The sequence below is a fragment of the Ascaphus truei genome, chromosome 3, assembly GCF_040206685.1.
Source record: "Ascaphus truei isolate aAscTru1 chromosome 3, aAscTru1.hap1, whole genome shotgun sequence".
Lineage (NCBI taxonomy): Eukaryota > Metazoa > Chordata > Amphibia > Anura > Ascaphidae > Ascaphus > Ascaphus truei.
The window spans coordinates 127,768,334-127,788,675 of record NC_134485.1 but is presented as its reverse complement, the minus strand read 5'-3'; the positions used below and the strand labels follow the sequence as shown (position 1 = coordinate 127,788,675).

Genomic DNA, 20,342 nt, shown 5'->3' with positions numbered 1-20,342 from the left:
CTGAAGCATTTCATAACCTCCAAATAATTTTCAGAATATAGTTTATAAACAGGTAGGCATATTCCTGTTTGTATCAAATAATTCTCTTTTATTATACGCTTAAAATAAGGCATTTGAAAGGTGTTTTGCAGAAGTACAATTATATCAATCTAAATGAATATAGTTTCTAACTGAAAGTGCCAAATATAAATGACATTTTTTATTCGATAGGAAATATGTAGATAAATGTGTTAGATATCAAATGTATTATAACAGTTTTTATATAGTTCTGAAGAGCTACACCATTAGTATATTTTTGTTCCATAAAGACAGACTACCTCTAAAGTTTAAGTGCAGAATTACTAGACATTTCAAGCCAATCCATTCCTTTACCTTAGGGTATATGTGATACACACTCCATGCTAGCCTGCATCCCATAGCCCAATCCAAGCATATAGGCTCTTCTGCCCCCGCACTACAGTATTTGCTATAGGTATTTGATGCAGGTCAGATAACAATGAGAAACGGGAGCAGCTGGAAACCAAAAAGCTGTCCAACACTTTTAAAACTAGAGACTTTTGAACACTCTTAAGTCCCCTTACTAACATTTATAATTGAATCCCTCAGAATGCACTCAATGCTGATGTGATGTAATATTGTTAATTACAAATGCTTTATTAAGAAATTCATCAAAATATATAATACGATTGGTAGGGAAAGAAAATCTACGACCAATAACAAAAAACAACAACACGTACGTATATAAACATATTAATATATGCAGCAAAGCAGGGATACTGCTCTCTCTTATTAGTAAATTACATCTGAGCATAGCAGTTAGTACAATATCATAAGAATGGTTGAGATATAGATATGATATTGGTTTTGGGTAGGCACCAATACTAACACAACTATAGGGACGGCAGTTAGTACTGCTGCTTGGTTCCCTTCAGTGTGCTATACCACATTCATCAATATCCAACCATACAATACAACAAGATATTGCTCTCTTTTATTATTAGTAAATTACATCTGAGCATATCATTTAAGTATGATTGAGATATAGATATTATATTGACTTTGGGTAGGCTCCAATACGAACACTATAATAGGGATGGCAGCCAGTCCTGCTGCTTGGCTACCTTCAGTGACCTATAGCGTATCTGTCAACATCAAACCACACATTACAATAAGGTGTATGCTTTGCTGCATATATTAATGTTTATATGCGTGTGTTGTTTTTTCCTACCAATTGTATTATATATTTTTATTCATTTCCTAATAAACCATTTTTAATTATTCCACATCACCAATATTACATCACATCAGCATTGAGTGCATTCTGAGGGATTTTGTTCCTCTTCCTCTTTAGTATTATATCTACTGTCCCTATTGCACCTTGCTTTCATTCAAAGGCTGACACGAGCGCTTACCGGTATATCCCCTGCACTCCCTTCCCTATTGTTGTTGTATAACATTTATAATCGCCAACTCGATGAGCATGAAAAAGACTTAAGCTGGTTACGACAGTTCTTCAGTATTATAATCCTGGTTACAGGCAGTATTAGACTCTACTCTACCCTTCAATAATCTGTTCACAGCAGGGAGTTTATTTCTCCTTTCCATGATCATGTGGACATTAGGATTAAAACTAGTCTGAAATGGTGACTCAACAGTATAAAGTTAAAGGATTATCTTTCAGTTGATACTAAAAACACCAGTTATCAGTTCTGTCCCTTTGTCACACTTTTTGGCAGTGTTGGTTAGAACAGGACTCTTCCAGTTCAACCCTTGGGAGGAACCAACCAGTCAAGTTTTCAGGGCAACAAATAATTGAACAATTAGAGCTTGGGTAATTAGTTAATTAGAAGGGGGGACATGGTGATAATAAATTATTAGAACTGTGTAAAAAAAATGTTTATTCTAACCTGTTAGTCGCTCTTTTGGGGAACTCTGGGTTGGGGTATGAGTTTTTTTAAAGGTGCAGCTCCCCCTGGGTTTTTTTTCATTCATTATTTACCCCATCCCCTCCCCCTTTTTTGAATGGGTGGGAAGCACTTGGTTTCCCCCTCCCACTTAACCAAAATGGTGGTTTAAATATCATGCTGGTGGCAGGATATGATAACCAATATGGTGGCTAGTAGGAAGCGCAACATGTGGTATATTGGCCCATGTGGTATATAAATAACTAGGAAGTACCAGCGCTGTGTTTCCCTGGAGCTACAATGAACACGGCCCAGCCCCAGGGACCTCATGATTCCCATTCATGTTTGGGGGGGAAAAAAGTGTCAGGTCAAGAGGGAGAACTGCTGCTTTAACTGAGGGGGAAATGTTTCAACAATTGCATAATTAAAGCAAAAAGTTTGCTGGCCTATTTGCAATGTATATTTCTCAAAGGCAGGAAAGCATTGGGAAATGTTATAGTTGATAATATGAACAATGAAGCAAAAAAAAGTACATCAATAATTTTTAGGTTTTTTTGGTTTTGGTTTTTAGAAATTGGTATTGCAACAGTTAGAACTGCAGATAAGCAGTAGATGGATGCTACAGTAACTTTTTGTATAGTCAAGTATTTAGTTGCTGGCTTGTAAAACACAAAAGGATTAAAATATACAATCTATATATTAAGAGAGGTCCCACCTTTATGAAATACTGTTAACACATTTCTGTTTGCATGCTGTGCAGTCCTATTCTTTACATCACTTAATTGGCTTTTTGGTATGTTATGCAATTATCAATTGAGCAACTAAATGTATTGGGAGACATTTCAAGGCTTTGCTGAATTAACTGCTATGATTCAACGTTTGCCAAGATAGCAGTACCTTCTCCAATTATAATAAAATCATATTGAAATTAAACATTTGAACATTAAGGGGCTTATTCTATAAACTCTGGAAGAGGCAGATCGCCTCGGCCGACACTTATCGACCTTGAATGGAAGCTTGCTTCGGATCTCCTAGAATAAGCCCCTAAGGGGGTAATTCAATATAGTCCAAAGCGACCGTTTACCTGTTTTTTTTTGCCTGAAAAGACCAATTGATTTAAATGGCCTGAACGACAATTTAAGATTATATAGACCAGGAGTGGCCAACTCCAGTCTTCAAGGGCCACCAACAGGTCAGATGTATATCCCTGCTTCAGCTTGAGCTACCTGAGCTCAAGCAGTTATATCCTTAAAACCGGACCTGTTGGTGGCCCTTGAGGACTGGAGTTGGCCACCCCTGATTTAGACTAAGGCCCTAAGAGTTAAACGGCTTATTATAAAACCTTTACATTTAAGGATGATAATTCAAATGTAATTCTTGGAATCTGACATCCATTCCCCCTCCCTCCCCCACCAAATGTGTACAATCTATACCCTATTTATTTATTTTTACTTTGCACTGAATTATATGTGAGGAGATAAATTATTGTTATGTAAAACATTACACTGTTCTGCCAGTGACAAGTGACTTTGCATTTTTCTAACCACGCTCCACCTGAAAGTGTTCAACTTCAGTTGTTTCATTAAATATGTGGAAAAATGACATGACTAACCATAGTTTACATGCAATGCACTGAAATCTTAATCTCACAATTTTACTAATACTTGCTAATCTGCATGTATGGTTTTTTTTTTATTATTCATTTTAGAGCAGCAGGAACAAAGTGAAAACCCTGTCTGGCAATAGTTCTGAAGCGTTTAACTTTTGTTTCAGAAATCATGATCACGTTTAGGCATGCAATTAATTCTATGATAGAAAGGAGAGCTTAACTTGCTTCAGACTATATTTATATAACCAAATAACACTGCTGCATTAAATTCCTCTGTTTTCCTCCACATTTCTGGAACATTGCAAATGGTATGGTTATTATATGACGTACTGTATGCACGCACCCTTTTTCTGTAATTTGCTCATCTAGATCATTAAATTCGAGTTGATTGGCGATATTGTATCATATTTACTAAAATGAGCTATTCCTTAAGACTCCTTGCTCTGCCAGGAGGTGTTACATGGAATTGTGCCGCTTAGTAAATGTTGGCCATTGGCTATTTAAACCTTTAGTTAATAGCAGTGATTGCAACACTTTTCCAACTTCCAAAGGAGCTAAAACTGTGCTGTAATGTTGTTGATGTGAAAAGTACACATTTTTCCTTCTGCCTATTTTCTCTATGCGACCTTGTATGCAATAACCCTTTGAGCACCTGCCTGTACAGTCATTTCATAAATGTTGTGCGGTCCTTTACATTAATTTTCACATTACTAAAATATTCTGATGTCTCTCATAAATTCCTTTTATTAAAGTTGTACCAGATCATCTCAAAGGGTTAATGCTGGTATCTGTATGGGTAAAGCAGTCTCTGTTTTTCCCATTGACCTATTTAATGTCTTTCTTTTCAACTAAACAATTCTCGTGTGACTGTGCCTTCTCTGATTTTGCTTTGATAATATATCTACTGCAAATATGAACTTTCTGCATGCCTAATTCTTTATATGAATTCTTTATACGCACTAATGTATCACTCTATCTTTTGTGATCTGTAAGTCCTGCTGTGTTAATAAATATTATCTGGCATATTTTGAAAGCTTTGAGGGTGCGTGTAGTTATTTCTCTGAGCCAGAAATAGCTCTGGTATGCTCCGAATAAATAGAAAGACATTAATCTTTTGTTTGAATAATTCACTCTTGCTCGCCAACATGAAGGAGAGGCGGCCTGTCGTGAAATAGATTTAAGCACAAGTATGTGTTCACATAAATAATTTTATAATCCCACTTAATTTCATCAAATTAAACTGCATCAAATTAAACTGCTTTTTGTAATTTACATACATTTTCCAGTAGTTTACAAACTAACATGAGTGGTTGAACATGGTGTGAAATTTAATCTGCACATTGAAATAATTGTACATAATGAGTTCAGTTATAACATTTACATGTCATTTTACAATGGTTATACTGAGAATTGTGTATTTGCACAGCACCTAGGTTACTGGTCTTATTAATTATAAAGTATGCACCTGCAAGGCCCAGACAAAAGGTATTCCGGTGATTTACTGCAAGTAATAAAATTGTGGTTTTGTTTGCATTACATATAATTCCAGGTAGTACATATATCTGGAAATTGGAGGACCAATTCTTCCTAAACTAGGAAAGCCTTTAACATGATTTTTATACACACTCACACTCACTCACTCTCCTGACTCAAGATTAGAAGCTATTAGTTTAATTCTTTACAGATGCAGCGGCCGTTATCCGAACATTTCACAATTCGTATTCCTGGGCATACCCAGGTCGTGCCGCATGATTTCTTCAAACTTTCCCGCGTTAAGACGCGTTTACTAGTGTTTTTATCGGGTGTTGTTGTCTTAAATCTAAGTAATTTGAAAATTAACATTACGAGTTCATACTGTATACTGTACATGGGAAAGAAGTCCTCTCTGAGGCTCCTTAGCCATACACAAATCCTCTAACTGTAGAAGATTACGGGTGTGATTGGCAGCATTCACGCAGCGTTCACAGAAGAATAACGAGTGAATTCTGCTTGAAATACAGCAGAGTTCACGAAAACGGCTCCGTGAAATGTTCTGATAAAGGCCGCTGCATCTGTATGCTGTTTGATTGCATTTCTTCTACTACATTTCTTCTACTACATTTCTTCTGCTACTGTATCTGTTGGTTGTTTTGTTTAAGGAGATAATACAAATTGAAATACAGGTCTAAGTGACTTGTATCAATAATATCACAAATCATATCACCCAAAAAATTGGCAAACTGGATTCCAAGTAGTTTTGGAAATTTTACAAACCTAAAGGACTGCTTCTTCTGGATGGTCACTAACGTATTATAGGGGGCGGGGGGGGGGGGGGGTAAGCGTGAGATGCAGCAACTTGTAGCCTCGGCAAAAATCCCAATTTTTTTTTCTTTCCCTGATCATTCATCATATCTAGTGGTCACGTAAGGAATAATCCCACTCCCACAAGGTTCTTCCTAAAAGTAGCACCTCCTATATAAGACTCACCCTATCTGCAGTTAGTCATTTTCTGTCCTACTGGCTGTAGTGTAAGATTTTTGTTTTCCTAGGAGCCTTACATAATTTCCTCAATCAAGGAGTTTGTCCTGGCCAGGGGAGGGACAAGCACAGATAACATTCCAAGAGACACTGTTTTTAAGTATACCCTTTGCTTGCTTCATTCATTGTAACATCGCCGGAAGAGGAGATCAGTGTACAGTATCTCGAAAGCTCGCACAAATAAAAACATTTCGTTAGCCACAGAACGGTATCATCTATTTATTTTTTGGTTATTTATTTATATATATATATATATATATATATATATATATATACAGATGTTAAAAGCAAGCAGTGTGACAACTGTGCCTATGAGCGTAGGAGCTGTCCTGGGACTCACACCATCCACCTTCTCTCCTTGGATTGGTTAAGACATTTGGAAAAGTGTGTGTGTGTCTGTATGTATATACACACATACATACAGTATATATATATATATATATATATATATATATATATATATATATATATATATATATCCAAATGTCTTAACCAATCCAAGGAGAGAAGGTGGATGGTGTGAGTCCCAGGACAGCTCCTACGCTCATAGGCACAGTTGTCACACTGCTTGCTTTTAACATCTGTTTGTAAGTGTATCTCCACTTTTATGTTTTAGTAAATACATATTGAACTATATTCTCTCTCTCGTCATTCTATATGAGGGAAGACCTAGTCTACCGATCAGATTGTTCCAAGATCTGTTGCTGTTTGGTTGCAGAGGGATATACAGTGGTGTGAAAAATAAAGTACGCCCTCTTTGAATTGTATATTTTTACATATCAGGACATAATAACAATCATCTGTTCCTTAGCAGGTTTTAAAATTAGGTAAATACAAGCTCAGATGAACAACAACACATGACATATTACACCGTGTCATGATTTATTTAACAAAAATAAAGCCAAAATGGAGAAGCCGTGTGTGAAAAACTAAGTATACCTTATGATTCAATAGCTTGTAGAACAACCTATAGCAGCAATAACTTGAAGTAATCGTTTTCTGTATGACTATCAGTCTCACATCGTTGTGGAGGAATATTGGCCCACTCTTCTTTACAACGTTGCTTCAGTTCATTGAGGTTTGTGGGCATTTGTTTATGCACAGCTCTGTTAAGGTCCAGCCACAGCATTTCAATCGGGTTGAGGTCTGGACTTTGCCTGGGCCAATGCAACACCTTGATTCTTTTCTTTTTCAGACATTCTGTTGTAAATTTGCTGGTGTACTTGGGATCATTGTCCTGTTGCATGACCCAATTTCGGCCAAGCTTTAACTGACTGACAGATGGCCTCACATTTGACTCTAGAATACGTTGGTATACAGAGGAGTTCATAGTCGACTCACTGGCTGCAAGGTTCCCAGGTCCTGTGGCTGCAAAACAAGCCCAAATGATCACCCCTCCATCACTGTGCTTGACAGTTGGTATGTGGTGTTTGTGCTGATATGCTGTGTTTGGTTTTCGGCAAACGTGGCGCTGTGCTTTATGGCCAAACATCTCCACTTTGGTCTCGTCTGTCAAAAGGACATTGTCCCAGAAGTCTTGTGGTTTGTTCAGATGCAACTTTGCAAACCTAAGCCATGCTGCCATTTTCATTTTAGAGAGAAGAGGCTTTCTCCTAGCAACCCTTCCAAACAAACTATACTTGTTCAGTCTTTTTCGAATTGTACTGTCATGAACTTTAACATTTAACATGCTAACTGAGGCCTGTAGAGTCTGAGATGTAACTCTTGGGTATTTTGCAATTTCTCTGAGCATTGCACGGTCTGTCCTTGGGGTGAATTTGCTGGGACGTCCACTCCTGGGAAGATTGGCAACTGTCTTGAATGTTTTCCACTTTTGAATAATTTCTCACTATAGAATGATGGACTTTAAATTGTTTGGAAATGGCCTTATAGCCCTTCCCAGATTGATGGACACCAACAATTGATTCTCTAAGATCATTGCTGATGTCTTTCCTCCTTGGCATTGTGTTAACACACACCTGAATGCTCCAGACCAGCAAACTGCTAAAAGTTCGGCTTTTATAGAGGTGGTCACACTTGCTGATGATCAATTAATCAAGGGCATTTGATTAGCAGCACCTGTCTGCTACTTAGCATCTTAATGCCTATGGAATCAGTAAGGGTGTACTTAGTTTTTCACACACCGCTTCTCCATTTTGGCTTTTTTTTTTTGTTAAATCATGACACGGTGTAATATGTCATGTGTTGTTGTTAATCTGAGGTTGTATTTACCTAATTTTAAGACCTGCTAAGGAACAGATGATTGTTATTATGTCCTGCTATGTAAAACCATAGAATTCAAAGAGGGTGTACTTTCTTTTTCACACAACTGTATATACCCAAAATTGCCTGGTTGATTTGGATACCATGTGAGTGGGAACATCTTGAGCCAATTTTTATCCAATCTTTGTTTCATACAATATTGCACTATATTTCCCCCTTTTTTCTGTTTACATGTTTTTACCTGAGGATATTTGTGCGCTGTTTCTTGTTCCTGTGCACTAAAGGTGCCTACATAAGCTCCAGGCAGAACTTACTTTCTATTTTATTGTCTGTTACTGGACAGCTATATATTGTATTTTTATTTGTGTGATCTCGGCACTATTGGGCCATTTCTCCGGAGGAGCAACGGCAGCAGAGTCCCTACATCAGAAGAAAAAGTATGTCAAGAAAGTTAATTTCAGGATGCGACAAACAAGCGTTAGAGGTAAAGAAACTATGTGACTATTGTCTTAAAGTGGCAGGAGCAGACCCTTCAGAACAAATTACACATTTCTTGCTGGATGCAAAAAGTCTGGAGTAAGCAGTACTTCAAGCTAAGGCCTCGGGCATGGTCAGCGCCCATGCTGAGGCGCGCTCTCACTTACCAGTGAGCCCCTGCAGCCACAATGAGCGGTTTTAGCAGGGGCTCGCGCACGCTTCCGCAAGCGTGCAGAAGCATAGGTCTTATTCAATTTTTAGTTTCAAGCGCTCAAGGGAGCGCAGGGCCGGTCATGTGAGTGGTTCGCCCAATGAGGGCAAACCAGCTCCGTGACGTCACTGGCCCACCCACCGACACGCCCCCGGATGGCGCGCTAACCAAGGCCAGGGAAAGCACCCGCTTTCCATCAGCCTGAGCGCCTCCACACGGCTGCTGCACAGCCTAAGAGAGGTACCCAGAAGCATTGCAGATTTCAGACTAGCTTAGATAATAGAAGGGATTAATTTTCTGAGGAGTTGGTTGCACTTTATTATGTTTTGTAGTAAGAATATGTAGCTTCAGAAGTGGAAGACAGGGAAGAAGCGATGTCTGGATTTGATGTAAAATGAAAACCTTTTATCAAAGCAATAACAGAAGCTTTACAAATCCAGGATCAAAAAGAGGAGGCTACCAAGATGAGCTGTTCCTAGGACGCAGGAAAAAGGGAGGTACCTTCCTAGTACACAGTGATCAAAGATGTGATCCAGACAGAATGGGTCCAATTGACGAAAAAAATTCAATATAGTGAGGAATATCTCTAAACTATATATACCTCTCCAGAAGAGCAGACCAGAGTAGATGCAGCTGTCAGAAGGCTCGCCAAGCAGACAACGCTGCCTATTGAAGGTGGGATTTCATTCAAGGATCCCATGGAAATAAAGATGGAACAAGTCCTCAAAAAGTAAATTGAGGCAATAAGGGAAACGTGTAAACCAGCTATAGCCATCACCTTCATGGCTTTGGACACGAAGGTATGGATCACCAACATTGAGGAAGCTGTAGAGCTGAATTGAAGATCCTCCATTTTCAATGCATTTTTTAGAGATTGAGCTGTCTTTGGAATGTATTGTAGGAGCATCACGTAATTTGGAATGCTTATCTGCAAGTTCTATGGCTGCCCGGAGGGCCTTTATGGCTTAGTCTGTGGACAGCGGATGCAGCCTCAAAGAATAACCTTGTAGTCTTCTGTTTGAAGGTGAGCTTTTTTTCAGCAAAAAGTTGTAGGAAATCATAACAAAGATGACTGGTGGCAAGAGTTTGTTTCTACCCCACGATTGCCGAAGATATTTTAATCCAGGGGGACAGACGGAGCAAGTTTTCGTGGCACGAGAGTATATCGGCCTGGAAGAAGTTAATTTGGACCAACTGGTTGAATAGGATTCAAAAATAGCCTTTTTTGTGGCCAAAGATATAAAAGGGTCCGACATACAGAGGATGCAGACAGACCCTCATGACGCCAGATTGTTTTTTTCCGCGGAAGGTTGGAGGCCATCTCAGGGATTTCTTTAGAGTCTGGATGAGATCAATCAGGAACAAGTGAGTCCTGAAAAATAATACAAGACGGTTGCAAATTAGAATTCAACCATCGGCCCCTTGGGAGCAGATTCCTAAGATCTAAAGAACCCAGTTACGCCCTGAGTGAGGTTAGCTTTACAACAAAAAAAAAAAATCTAGAACCAGAGGTAACAACTCAACAAAGAGGAATCTATTCCCTAATATTTTTACTACGACAGGAGGATACAGAATGATTCTCGATCTTCACTCCTACCTTACGACCAGAAGATTCAAGAGGGAATCATCCCCAATTATAAAGGCGGTAGAAATAGGAGACTGGATAATAACTTTTTCACATAGCATTTTTTTGCCCCAATGCTATGTGGTACACAGTGCACAGGAATTTTTACAGTCCCTGCCCAGATGAGTTTACAATCTGTTTTTGGTGAATTGTCACAAGGAGCCGACACCGGGAATTGAACCAGGTTACCCAGGACGCCTATCTCCAAATTAACATTCCACATACCCTGGTTACTTGGACCGGATAGGCTGGTGTTATTCCTGCAAATATTCTAAAGATAAGGGCAGTGGCTTAGGCATTTGAGATTTTCAAAGATAAAATCAGACAGCCTCACTACTTAAAAGTTTCGAAATCATCAAGATAATACAAGTCTTAACTCTCATGAGGGAAGTCTTTCCTATACTGGGCAGAAATAAATCTGGACCGCCTATCAGCTGTGTATATTCCAGGAAAACCATGTTGTAGCAGATTTCTTAAACATGAGAATATTCCTCCAAATTGTGTGGAGAGATGGAGGCAACCCACATCAACAGGTGCTTCTGTTTCAGGACAGCCCATCCCATATTATATAGGATGAATGAACTAAGTTTTTACTGGGACTTCAGACTGGCCTATATATTTCCACCTCTTCCGTTTATTCCCCCAGGTGTTAGTCAAACTCTGGAGAGTGGAAGTGATAGCCTTATTGCAAAATTGGCCAAGGAAAACCTGGCTTTCAAAACTAATAAACATGTCCAGGGCTCGACAAATGCACTCACCCGCTAGCCAAGGGTGAGTGCTTTTTGGCTGCTGTCGAGTGCTTACCTGCAGCGGGGTCTGGTGGAGTCCGGCTATCTCCATTTTCTCCCCTGCAAATTGTACTCTTTCCCCTGCAGGTCCTGAAAAATGGCCGTGTGGCGGCAAATGACGCTGTGTTGCCATGGCAATGGGACGCTGCGTGACATCATGTGGCGCCGCGTTACGTCGTGAAATCACAGCGTCCCGTTGCCATGACAATGCGTGTCCATTTTTCCAGGACCTGCAGGGGAAAGAGTACTATTTGCAGGGGAGAAGACGGAGATCGCCGGACCCCGCCGCAGGTAAGAGTGGTGAGAGGGGGGGGGTGAGGGAGTTTTTTGGGGGGAGCGAGTTACTTTTATGGGGGGCGAGTGGGTTTTTCCCTAGTTTGTCGAGCCCTGCAAATCGGCATGACGTTCCTGACGCCACCGCGCTCTTTCTTCCAGAGATGCCAAAAACCCTTGACCGGGAGTTAGTCCCAAACATCCTGGAACTGTTTTCGGCTTGCAATCCCAGCCGCAACCGCTACGGTCTATTCTCAGAATTTGGCCCCGAAAAGTGGGATTATTAAGGGATTAAGCTGAAATATTTCAATTTGAGATTTCTGAAGCCGGCTCGCTATTTCTCCAAGAGCATCTTTTGGTCGTTCAAATTTGCCGCTGCTGTTCTGGCACTTAGAATCTCACCTCCAGATTGTCGGAGATTGTCTTTTAGTATTTCAGAGTTCATTCATGAAATACTACAGCCAATCCGAGCGTGGTAAGAAGCCTATCGGAGCGCTGCCAGTCTATCTAAGCTGGGCAAGCGTGGATTCAGATTCTGACAAGGGCATGCGCCAACCTGGTACCTCTGCTACTTGGCAGGCAGAAGCAGAGTTAGGCTCCTCAAAGTCTGGGCTGGGGCAAATGGTGATCCGATGACTTCCATTCATCCAAGGACGTGAGTAGTTAAGGCTAACTCCGCTGCCCAAATGGCTTTCACACCTGGCAACCTCTGAGGCTTTAATGTCCGGACCCGAGCAGACTTGATGGCACCAAGCTTGGTAGCCACATGGTCTCTCGGAACCGTGGACCTGGAAGTTCCCAGCTCATATACCGTATGCAAGCATTTATACACTTTAAACATACCTGTTTAATAAAATATATTTTACACTATTATACTTTCTAAGTCTTTTGGTTATGAGAGAGAGCATGAGAATCTGCACTTTTAATCCTGCAAACCTGATTTAGCTTTTAAAACACCTCTCAACCTTATGTATGGTTGGCGTACCCCCAGAACCCCTATATCAGGTTCTGGGTGACTTGGAATTAACTGGGCATCCCCCCTTATACTAGGGACCCCTTTACCGTTCCAGGGATACTACACATCCCTATGCCCCATTTACCTTTCTGGTCTGTGCTGTCTGCAAGCGTTTTCAGGGCAGGATTTTGACCGGAGCATTGTGCATATATGTATTCGGGATTCCGCCCTGATTCCCAGGTACATTTTTGGGGTATCCAGCAACTCTGGACCCCGACTACCTAGGCACAATCTGATGAGACTTTCTCCGCAAACCCATCCTAAAACTCATAGCCTAGCAATCTCTGCAAGCTGGCACACCTGGAAAGGTGAAACACAGAAAATTCTTTGTCGCATTTTACCCAATGCATGAACAAACACTGGGCTCAAGAGCTGACACTCCAGAACCCCAATACATGGATCAGGGGTACCATTATTGTGAGCGTGGTTACCCCCGCACCGTCACAGTCTCCCATCAGGACAAAGTGGTACTCAGACTAGTAGAGTCTTTTCTGCCGAAGGTAGTATCGGTTTATCATCTAAACCAGTAATCCCCAACGGGGCGTTAGGGAACCCTTAGGGGTTTGTGAGGTTGTTTCCAAAGGGTTCTACAAAAACACGTAATAGCGGTTCCCAGGCAGTATAGTGGGTTCTTGATCCCTTGTGGGGACTGTGCAGTTAGTAAAGCCACAACCTGCACCATAGTATTGGTGGCACATCTGTCATTTACAGCAGGAGCCTCAACCTGTTTTATTAGCAATAGTCTGAGTAGGCAATAAGATTTATTAGGGGATCACCGAACAAATATTTTCTAGCATGGGGTGCACAATATAAAAAAAGTTGCAAACCACTGATCTAAACCAAGAGAGTGTAGCATCCTCACTTTGCCCGAATCCAAAGAACGAAATGTTGAATTTAGTAATGTGTTTGAAAAAAAGATACCCAATTGAGTAAGAGTGATATGGAAGATGGATGCACTCTTTGTATTGCCAAAGGGGTCAAAGAAGGGCCAAGTCGTTTCAAAATCCACGATTACAAGATGGTTTGAGATGTGTATTAAGAAAGCATACGAGGAGAGGAGACTACGTGTGCCTCAGAATTTAAGAATGCATTCCACTTGGGCTATGGCCACAACCTGGGCATCAAGACCTCTAGCAACACCTTCTGAACTGTGCGAGGCAGCAGTAAGGTCCTCAACAAATAGATTAATAAAGTTCTACACATTAGACCTACTGGCCTCACCTGATGCAAGCTTTGGCCGTAAGGTCGTACATGCTGGTGTAAAATAAAAGGTTACAATGGTAACTGATGTGGTTTTTATCTTCCCATGGAAGCTTTTGTATGGGACCACTGGCCATGATGGGCAATCAGGAAAGAAGAAAATGTACCTCCAGTTTGTTGAACTCTTCTTTTTGTGGAGTCCAAACATGGCAGTGGTCACCTATTTGTTCCTACAGTACCTCTATTAACCGATTTTAGTTATGTTTTTCAGCTTTGAAAGATTGCGAGACTAACTGCAGGTAGGAAGAGCATTACGTAGGAGCTGCTACCTGCAGGAAGAATATTTTCTGTCCTACAAAGCAGTGGGGGGTGGGATTAACCCTTACCTGACCACTGCCATGAAAGACTGAAAATTACTGTAATAACCACACATTTCATTGACATATCTTCTGTTTACTTTTGTTTTGTTTCTCCTTGGTTGTCCTTTATTTCTCCACATACATCACTTCTCTTAAGTTATCCGGTGGGGTACCAAAGATGAAGGGTGGTCCTTCCTAGAATCCAAAGTGAACCAATGCTATTGGCTTGTGGTTTAATAGGGTAAATGTGGGGGATTGATGCCTTTAACAATAAACCAGGCAAGTATGTTTTAGTTTATATTTTAAACAAATAATGCTTCCATGGTAACGATATGCTTTGGATGTTGTTTTCAATCTCTTTATAATCCAAGGGCAGTACATGGTCCTTGAATCTACAGGTACATTTTCAATATACTCTAAGTAATTATTGTGTTGTCGTTATTCAAACAGCAAAAGGTAGATCACTATGTATCATATAGGACTAGGTCTGGTAAAAAAAATAAGTTTTAATGTTGATTGAATTTTATAATGTATTTTGGCATTTAGAACATTACTAATTCAAAGCACTTTTGAAATGTTTAACCATATTTACTTATTAAAAGTGTAACTTTTGAAGGAGTAATCAGTGAGCCGTTTTTTGTTGTTGTTAGGATTGTAGCAGGGGGTCTGCTTCATGAACCCCATTCATTTTAGCTACTGTACAAAGAACAAATAATTGCTAGTTTACGTGTAGATTCTAAGATCAACACAGTCTTCTAAAAGACAGTGGGTAAAGATTGTAAAACGAAATAATTCCAAAGCATTTGGTTACACTGAAAACATAAAATGTTTAAAAAATATTTACAAATTACGTTATGCGCCTGACTTCCATTCGAATGGATATGTTATTCGTTTGCTTCAGCCCTATGTCGTGCCTTTGGCCCGTAAAAGCAAATAGATAAGAGACCAGAGACATTATTGGCCAGAGTTTTTAAAGCTTCTCATCACCTTCACTCATTCCTTTTGCTAACTCCCACTACAAACCAGAGCGATCCTTGCTATGGAGAAGAGCATTGGTTATTGACGACCTGGTGTGACCACAACATGCAACACACTGCAAATGTGTCCAGAGTCTGTGTTGTATTACATTGCTGGTCCAAAATGATAATTATTTTTTCTTCCACAAACGGAGCATACTTTCCAAGTTTTGATCTTTATCATAAACTTGATTGTGAAGCAGTTGGGGAAATATTGGTGTGAAACACTTTTTCAATAAGCTATTCGTTTCTATAATGTCTGTAAGGTTTATTTTCCGCCGTTCTAGCTTTTAAAACATAGATCAAACATTTTTAAACAATCTTGGTGTTATGTGGCTGGTATTTTCTGCTTTGTTGTAACAACTCTTAGAAGAACAAAGGGCTAGGATTTAGATTTCCTTAGAGAGAACATATTGTGAAATCCTCAAAATCACATGTTTAACAAGGAAGCAAAATCAAATGGTTACCAGATTTAGATCCTTTGCATTGGTGTTTCACAAACATTGAACTATTTTATTTGTCATTTTAAATGAACTAATTGTGTGGGACCAATGTAAATCTCATTTGCCCATTCCTAAGATTTGCCAGCCTTTATTGTAAGGCATAGACACAGAGTCTTCCTTTTAAGGGAAGTGTAAGAAATATATCTTATACTATATTAGTGAAAGCACTGTATGCCTGCCTGCCTGGATGTCCGGTGTCCCTAGGGGAAATCTCATTGGTCCCTTGGGCCGGCCGCCCCCGCACACCTCTCATTGGCCTGAGGCGGAGTGACGGGACACACACACACACACACACACACACACACACACACAACACAGCAGCTCTATACACACACACACACACACACACACAACACAGCAGCTCTATACACACACACACACACACAACACAGCAGCTCTATACACACACACACACACACAACACAGCAGCTCTATACACACACACACACACACACAACACTGCAGCTCTATACACACACACACACCCCCTCTGTCCGCCCCCCCATCACGTGCGCCGCCCTGCACTGGCTCCGGACGGGAAGCGCGGCCCTCCTACCCCAGCCGCTCCCTTACCTCCCCGGCGCTACCACCCGCTCAGGTAAGTCACTGTGCGTCCCGCCTCAGCCTCAGGCCCACTGCGCGTCCCGCCTCAGCCTCAGGCCCACTGCGCGTCCCGCCTCAGCCTCAGGCCCACTGCGCGTCCCGCCTCAGTCTCAGGCCCACTGCGCGTCCCGCCTCAGCCTCAGGCCCACTGCGCGTCCCGCCTCAGCCTCAGGCCCACACAGGGCGCTTCCTACCGCCGCTCAGCCGGACGCCACATCGAGCGGGCGCTGGGGGGGGGGAGCGCGAGTCTCAGGCCCACACAGGGCGCTTCCTGCCGCCGCCTGCACGCCTCACTCAGCAGGATGGCACATCGGGGGACCAAGCGGGCGCCGGGGGGGGGGGGGGGGAGCGCGAGTCACGGGGAACGGGGGGGCGAGTCACAGGGAATGGGGGGGGGAGTCACGGGGGGGGAGTCACGGGGAACGGGGGGGGGCCACCAGCCGAACCAGCAGGGGGACGGACGCACGGAGGAGGGGGGGGAAATGCCCATACATAAATTATGACAATACATATGCCCACTGCTCTCCACCCCCCCCCACTCCCCTTTCCCCCCCCACTCCCCTTTCCCCCCCCACTCCCCTTTCCCCCGTCCCCCACTCCCCTTTCCCCCGTCCCCCACTCCCCTTTCCCCCGTCCCCCACTCCCCTTTCCCCCGTCCCCCACTCCCCTTTCCCCCGTCCCCCACTCCCCTTTCCCCCGTCCCACACTCCCCTTTCCCCCGTCCCACACTCCCCTTTCCCCCGTCCCACACTCCCCTTTCCCCCGTCCCACACTCCCCTTTCCCCCGTCCCCCACTCCCCTTTCCCCCGTCCCCCACTCCCCTTTCCCCCGTCCCCCACTCCCCTTTCCCGTCCCCCACTCCCCTTTCCCGTCCCCCACTCCCCTTTCCCGTCCCCCACTCCCCTTTCCCGTCCCCCACTCCCCTTTCCCCCCGCTCCCCTTTCCCCCCCCCGCTCCCCTTTCCCCCCCCGCTCCCCTTTCCCCCCCCCGCTCCCCTTTCCCCCCCCCGCTCCCCTTTCCCCCCCCCGCTCCCCTTTCCCCCCCCCCCCGCTCCCCTTTCCCCCCCGCTCCCCTTTCCCCCGCTCCCCTTTCCCTCCCCTGCCCGCTCCCCTTTCTCCCCCCCCCGCTCCCCTTTCTCCCCCCCCTCCCCTTTCTCCCCCCCCGCTCCCCTTTCTCCCCCCCCGCTCCCCTTTCTCCCCCCCCGCTCCCCTTTCTCCCCCCCCGCTCCCCTTTCTCCCCCCCCCGCTCCCCTTTCTCCCCCCCCGCTCCCCTTTCTCCCCCCCCGCTCCCCTTTCTCCCCCCCGCTCCCCTTTCTCCCCCCCGCTCCCCTTTCTCCCCCGCTCCCCTTTCTCCCCCCCGCTCCCCTTTCTCTCCCCTTTCTCCCCCCCGCTCCCCTTTCTCCCCCCCGCTGCCCTTTCTCCCCCCCGCCCCGCTCCCCTTTCTCCCCCCCCGCCCCGCTCCCCTTTCTCCCCCCCCGCCCCGCTCCCCTTTCTCCCCCCCCGCCCCGCTCCCCTTTCTCCCCCCCCGCCCCGCTCCCCTTTCTCCCCCCCCGCCCCGCTCCCCTTTCTCCCCCCCCCCAAACCTTTACAACAAATACTCGCCTATTGTTCCACGATTTATAAATAATACTACCTATTACGCATTTACATCCCGGGCAACGCCGGGTCTCTCAGCTAGTACATCTATAAGACTCATATTTGTACAATTAGATGATACTAAACAGAAAAATGTGAATATTTTTTGCAGTGCTTTTTTTTATCTCAAATTACATTGCAAAACTGCGTTTCGATGCTTTGCTGACACCAGTATTGCTAAATACAACCAGTATTTACTTTGGCAAATCAGTGTGACATCTTATACTACCAGCAATTGGTTTTTGTGCCAGTCAGAATATGGCTTTTGGCCTTACATATTCGTAGCTGTTGAACATAAAATACATATAAAAATGTATGAAACAAACATTAAAATGTCGTTTTACATAGGCAGGTTTATTAACGCAATTCAGTGGGACACATTTTAATTAATGCTAAATTCCAATGCTTTGCTCTTCTCTCCCTTTTCATTTCTTTATTGATGTAAGTACAGTATCTTGCAGCAATGTTTCTCATTGAAACTGGCATTTGCTAATTCCTAAAAAGTAAGAAACCGGTTTTGTTTTTTAATCGTTTAAAAGTAATATCCCTTTGCAAAAATTATTATAAAATAAAATAAAACTAGTCGAGCTTTTTTTAACCTCACATTAAACTAGTATTAAGTAGAAATCGATGGTTCACATGAACAGTTCTTGAAACTACCATGAAGAGGTGTCACACTTCCATACCCAGCCACCATTCTCAGAGTAAAAAATAAAATGCAAGCTATAACGTACAGTAAGCATTTAATCCATGCAATGATTGTCATTTATGACATCAGTGATATCAATGATGGTGCATATTACCTGTAGCAGGTAATCTTCATGTTCGCACAGCTTCATGTCAATTTATCTGTAATATCACAATAATACTCTTCCAATTTTGACGGTCAATTTTAGGTTTCAATATGAAAAAAGTGTGATTTCATTTGCATTTCTTTTCCCAGAATCCCTAGCTTCAATGAAGTATTGTATGCTTGGAGATGATGGTGAAAAGCAGGGTTGCAGACCTGTCTGAAACATGTGAATGTGCTCACAAGTCATAAAAATAAATGAAAAATAGTGATAAATTGAGCCCACTGTGGTTTTTGTGGACCTGATAAAGCTGTGCATGTGAACTGAAATGCCAAGTCATCACATTTATGATGATATTAACAGAATACATTATAAATGTTACATTTTCTTCCAAAACAATTGTATTTGTTCCCAAGTCCTAGGCATGTGAAAGCTTGGATTTAACATTAAAGTACTAGTTGAGGGTTAAAAGTTGGGACAAAGTGTGGTCACCCATGTCATGCTTCTGCTATTCCCCTGGTTTTAGATAATTACATTTCTGATATTTTACATCCTGGAGTTTAAAATTAACAGCAAGCACCCAGCGATGGCTTTGCTGACCAGCCATGTATGTCCTCAACATCTTTAAGAGCACAGAGTTTTGAATACATAAATATTCCACAAGGTAATAATATAGATAAGTCATAAACTGCAGCCAAAATGCAAAATTAAACATCTCTGGATCCAGGGGACTCCGAGAAATTATTGCAATGTTCATACAAGAAAATGTCAGCGAGGATATGTTGCTGCTTTAAATGCATGCACGACCATATCTGTGTGTAAATCTTTTTAAAACATTTTGAAGGGAGGAGCAAATATTGTAGAATGTCTTGACATCAATAAACCATTATGAAATTATTAAAGAAAACTGTGCTCTAGAAAATGGGAAATGTACACAAACGATGAACTGGTAAGTATATATTTTTTGATTTATCGCATCCAAATATTTATTTTGAAAAACAAAAATCGGTGTCCCCTGTGCAAATTGTAATATCGCCCAGACAACCAAGATGGAAGCCATGAAACTTCTGTTATGAAAAAGCAGATGGTGGCATGTATATATTTTATGAAAGCCTTTCTTAATAGAGCTGTGTGCTATCCCAGAAAAAGGTTGTTTTCCACCACACATTACTTGGAGAAGCAGTAACTGGAACACAGTACATCTTGTTTTCAAAAAGATATGCAACCATGGGATTCAGGGTGGCCTTCTATAGTGTTACGAATAAAGATAAAAGTGCACCTTTAAGTGTTTAATTGGATCCACTGTACTTAGTTCAACACAAATTTGTTTTGAGCAAATATCCTTAAAAATTAGGCCGCCATGGCTGCACCTAGTAGTAAAGGGGTTTGACATAAGCTATCTTCATGGTGAAATCGCAAATGAGTGAGCTTTATGGAAATGTTATTATTTTCCTACTTTTTTGCGATGGTTGAATAATGCCTCAAATTTCTAAGCAGTGGTACGCTATGAGATGCCTTAGGACCCATTTGTTTGAATGAACTTTGTCTTAATGCTTAGTACCACTTAAGAAATATGGCTCTTAGTGCTGGTAAAA

General features: G+C 42.2%; 1 protein-coding gene across 6 annotated transcripts in view; it reads left to right on the top strand.

The window, feature by feature from the left end:
* Positions 1-20,342, top strand: part of SYNRG (synergin gamma) — a 137,937-nt gene that overhangs the window by 86,195 nt on the left and 31,400 nt on the right. The gene's annotated exons all lie outside the window — the stretch shown is intronic.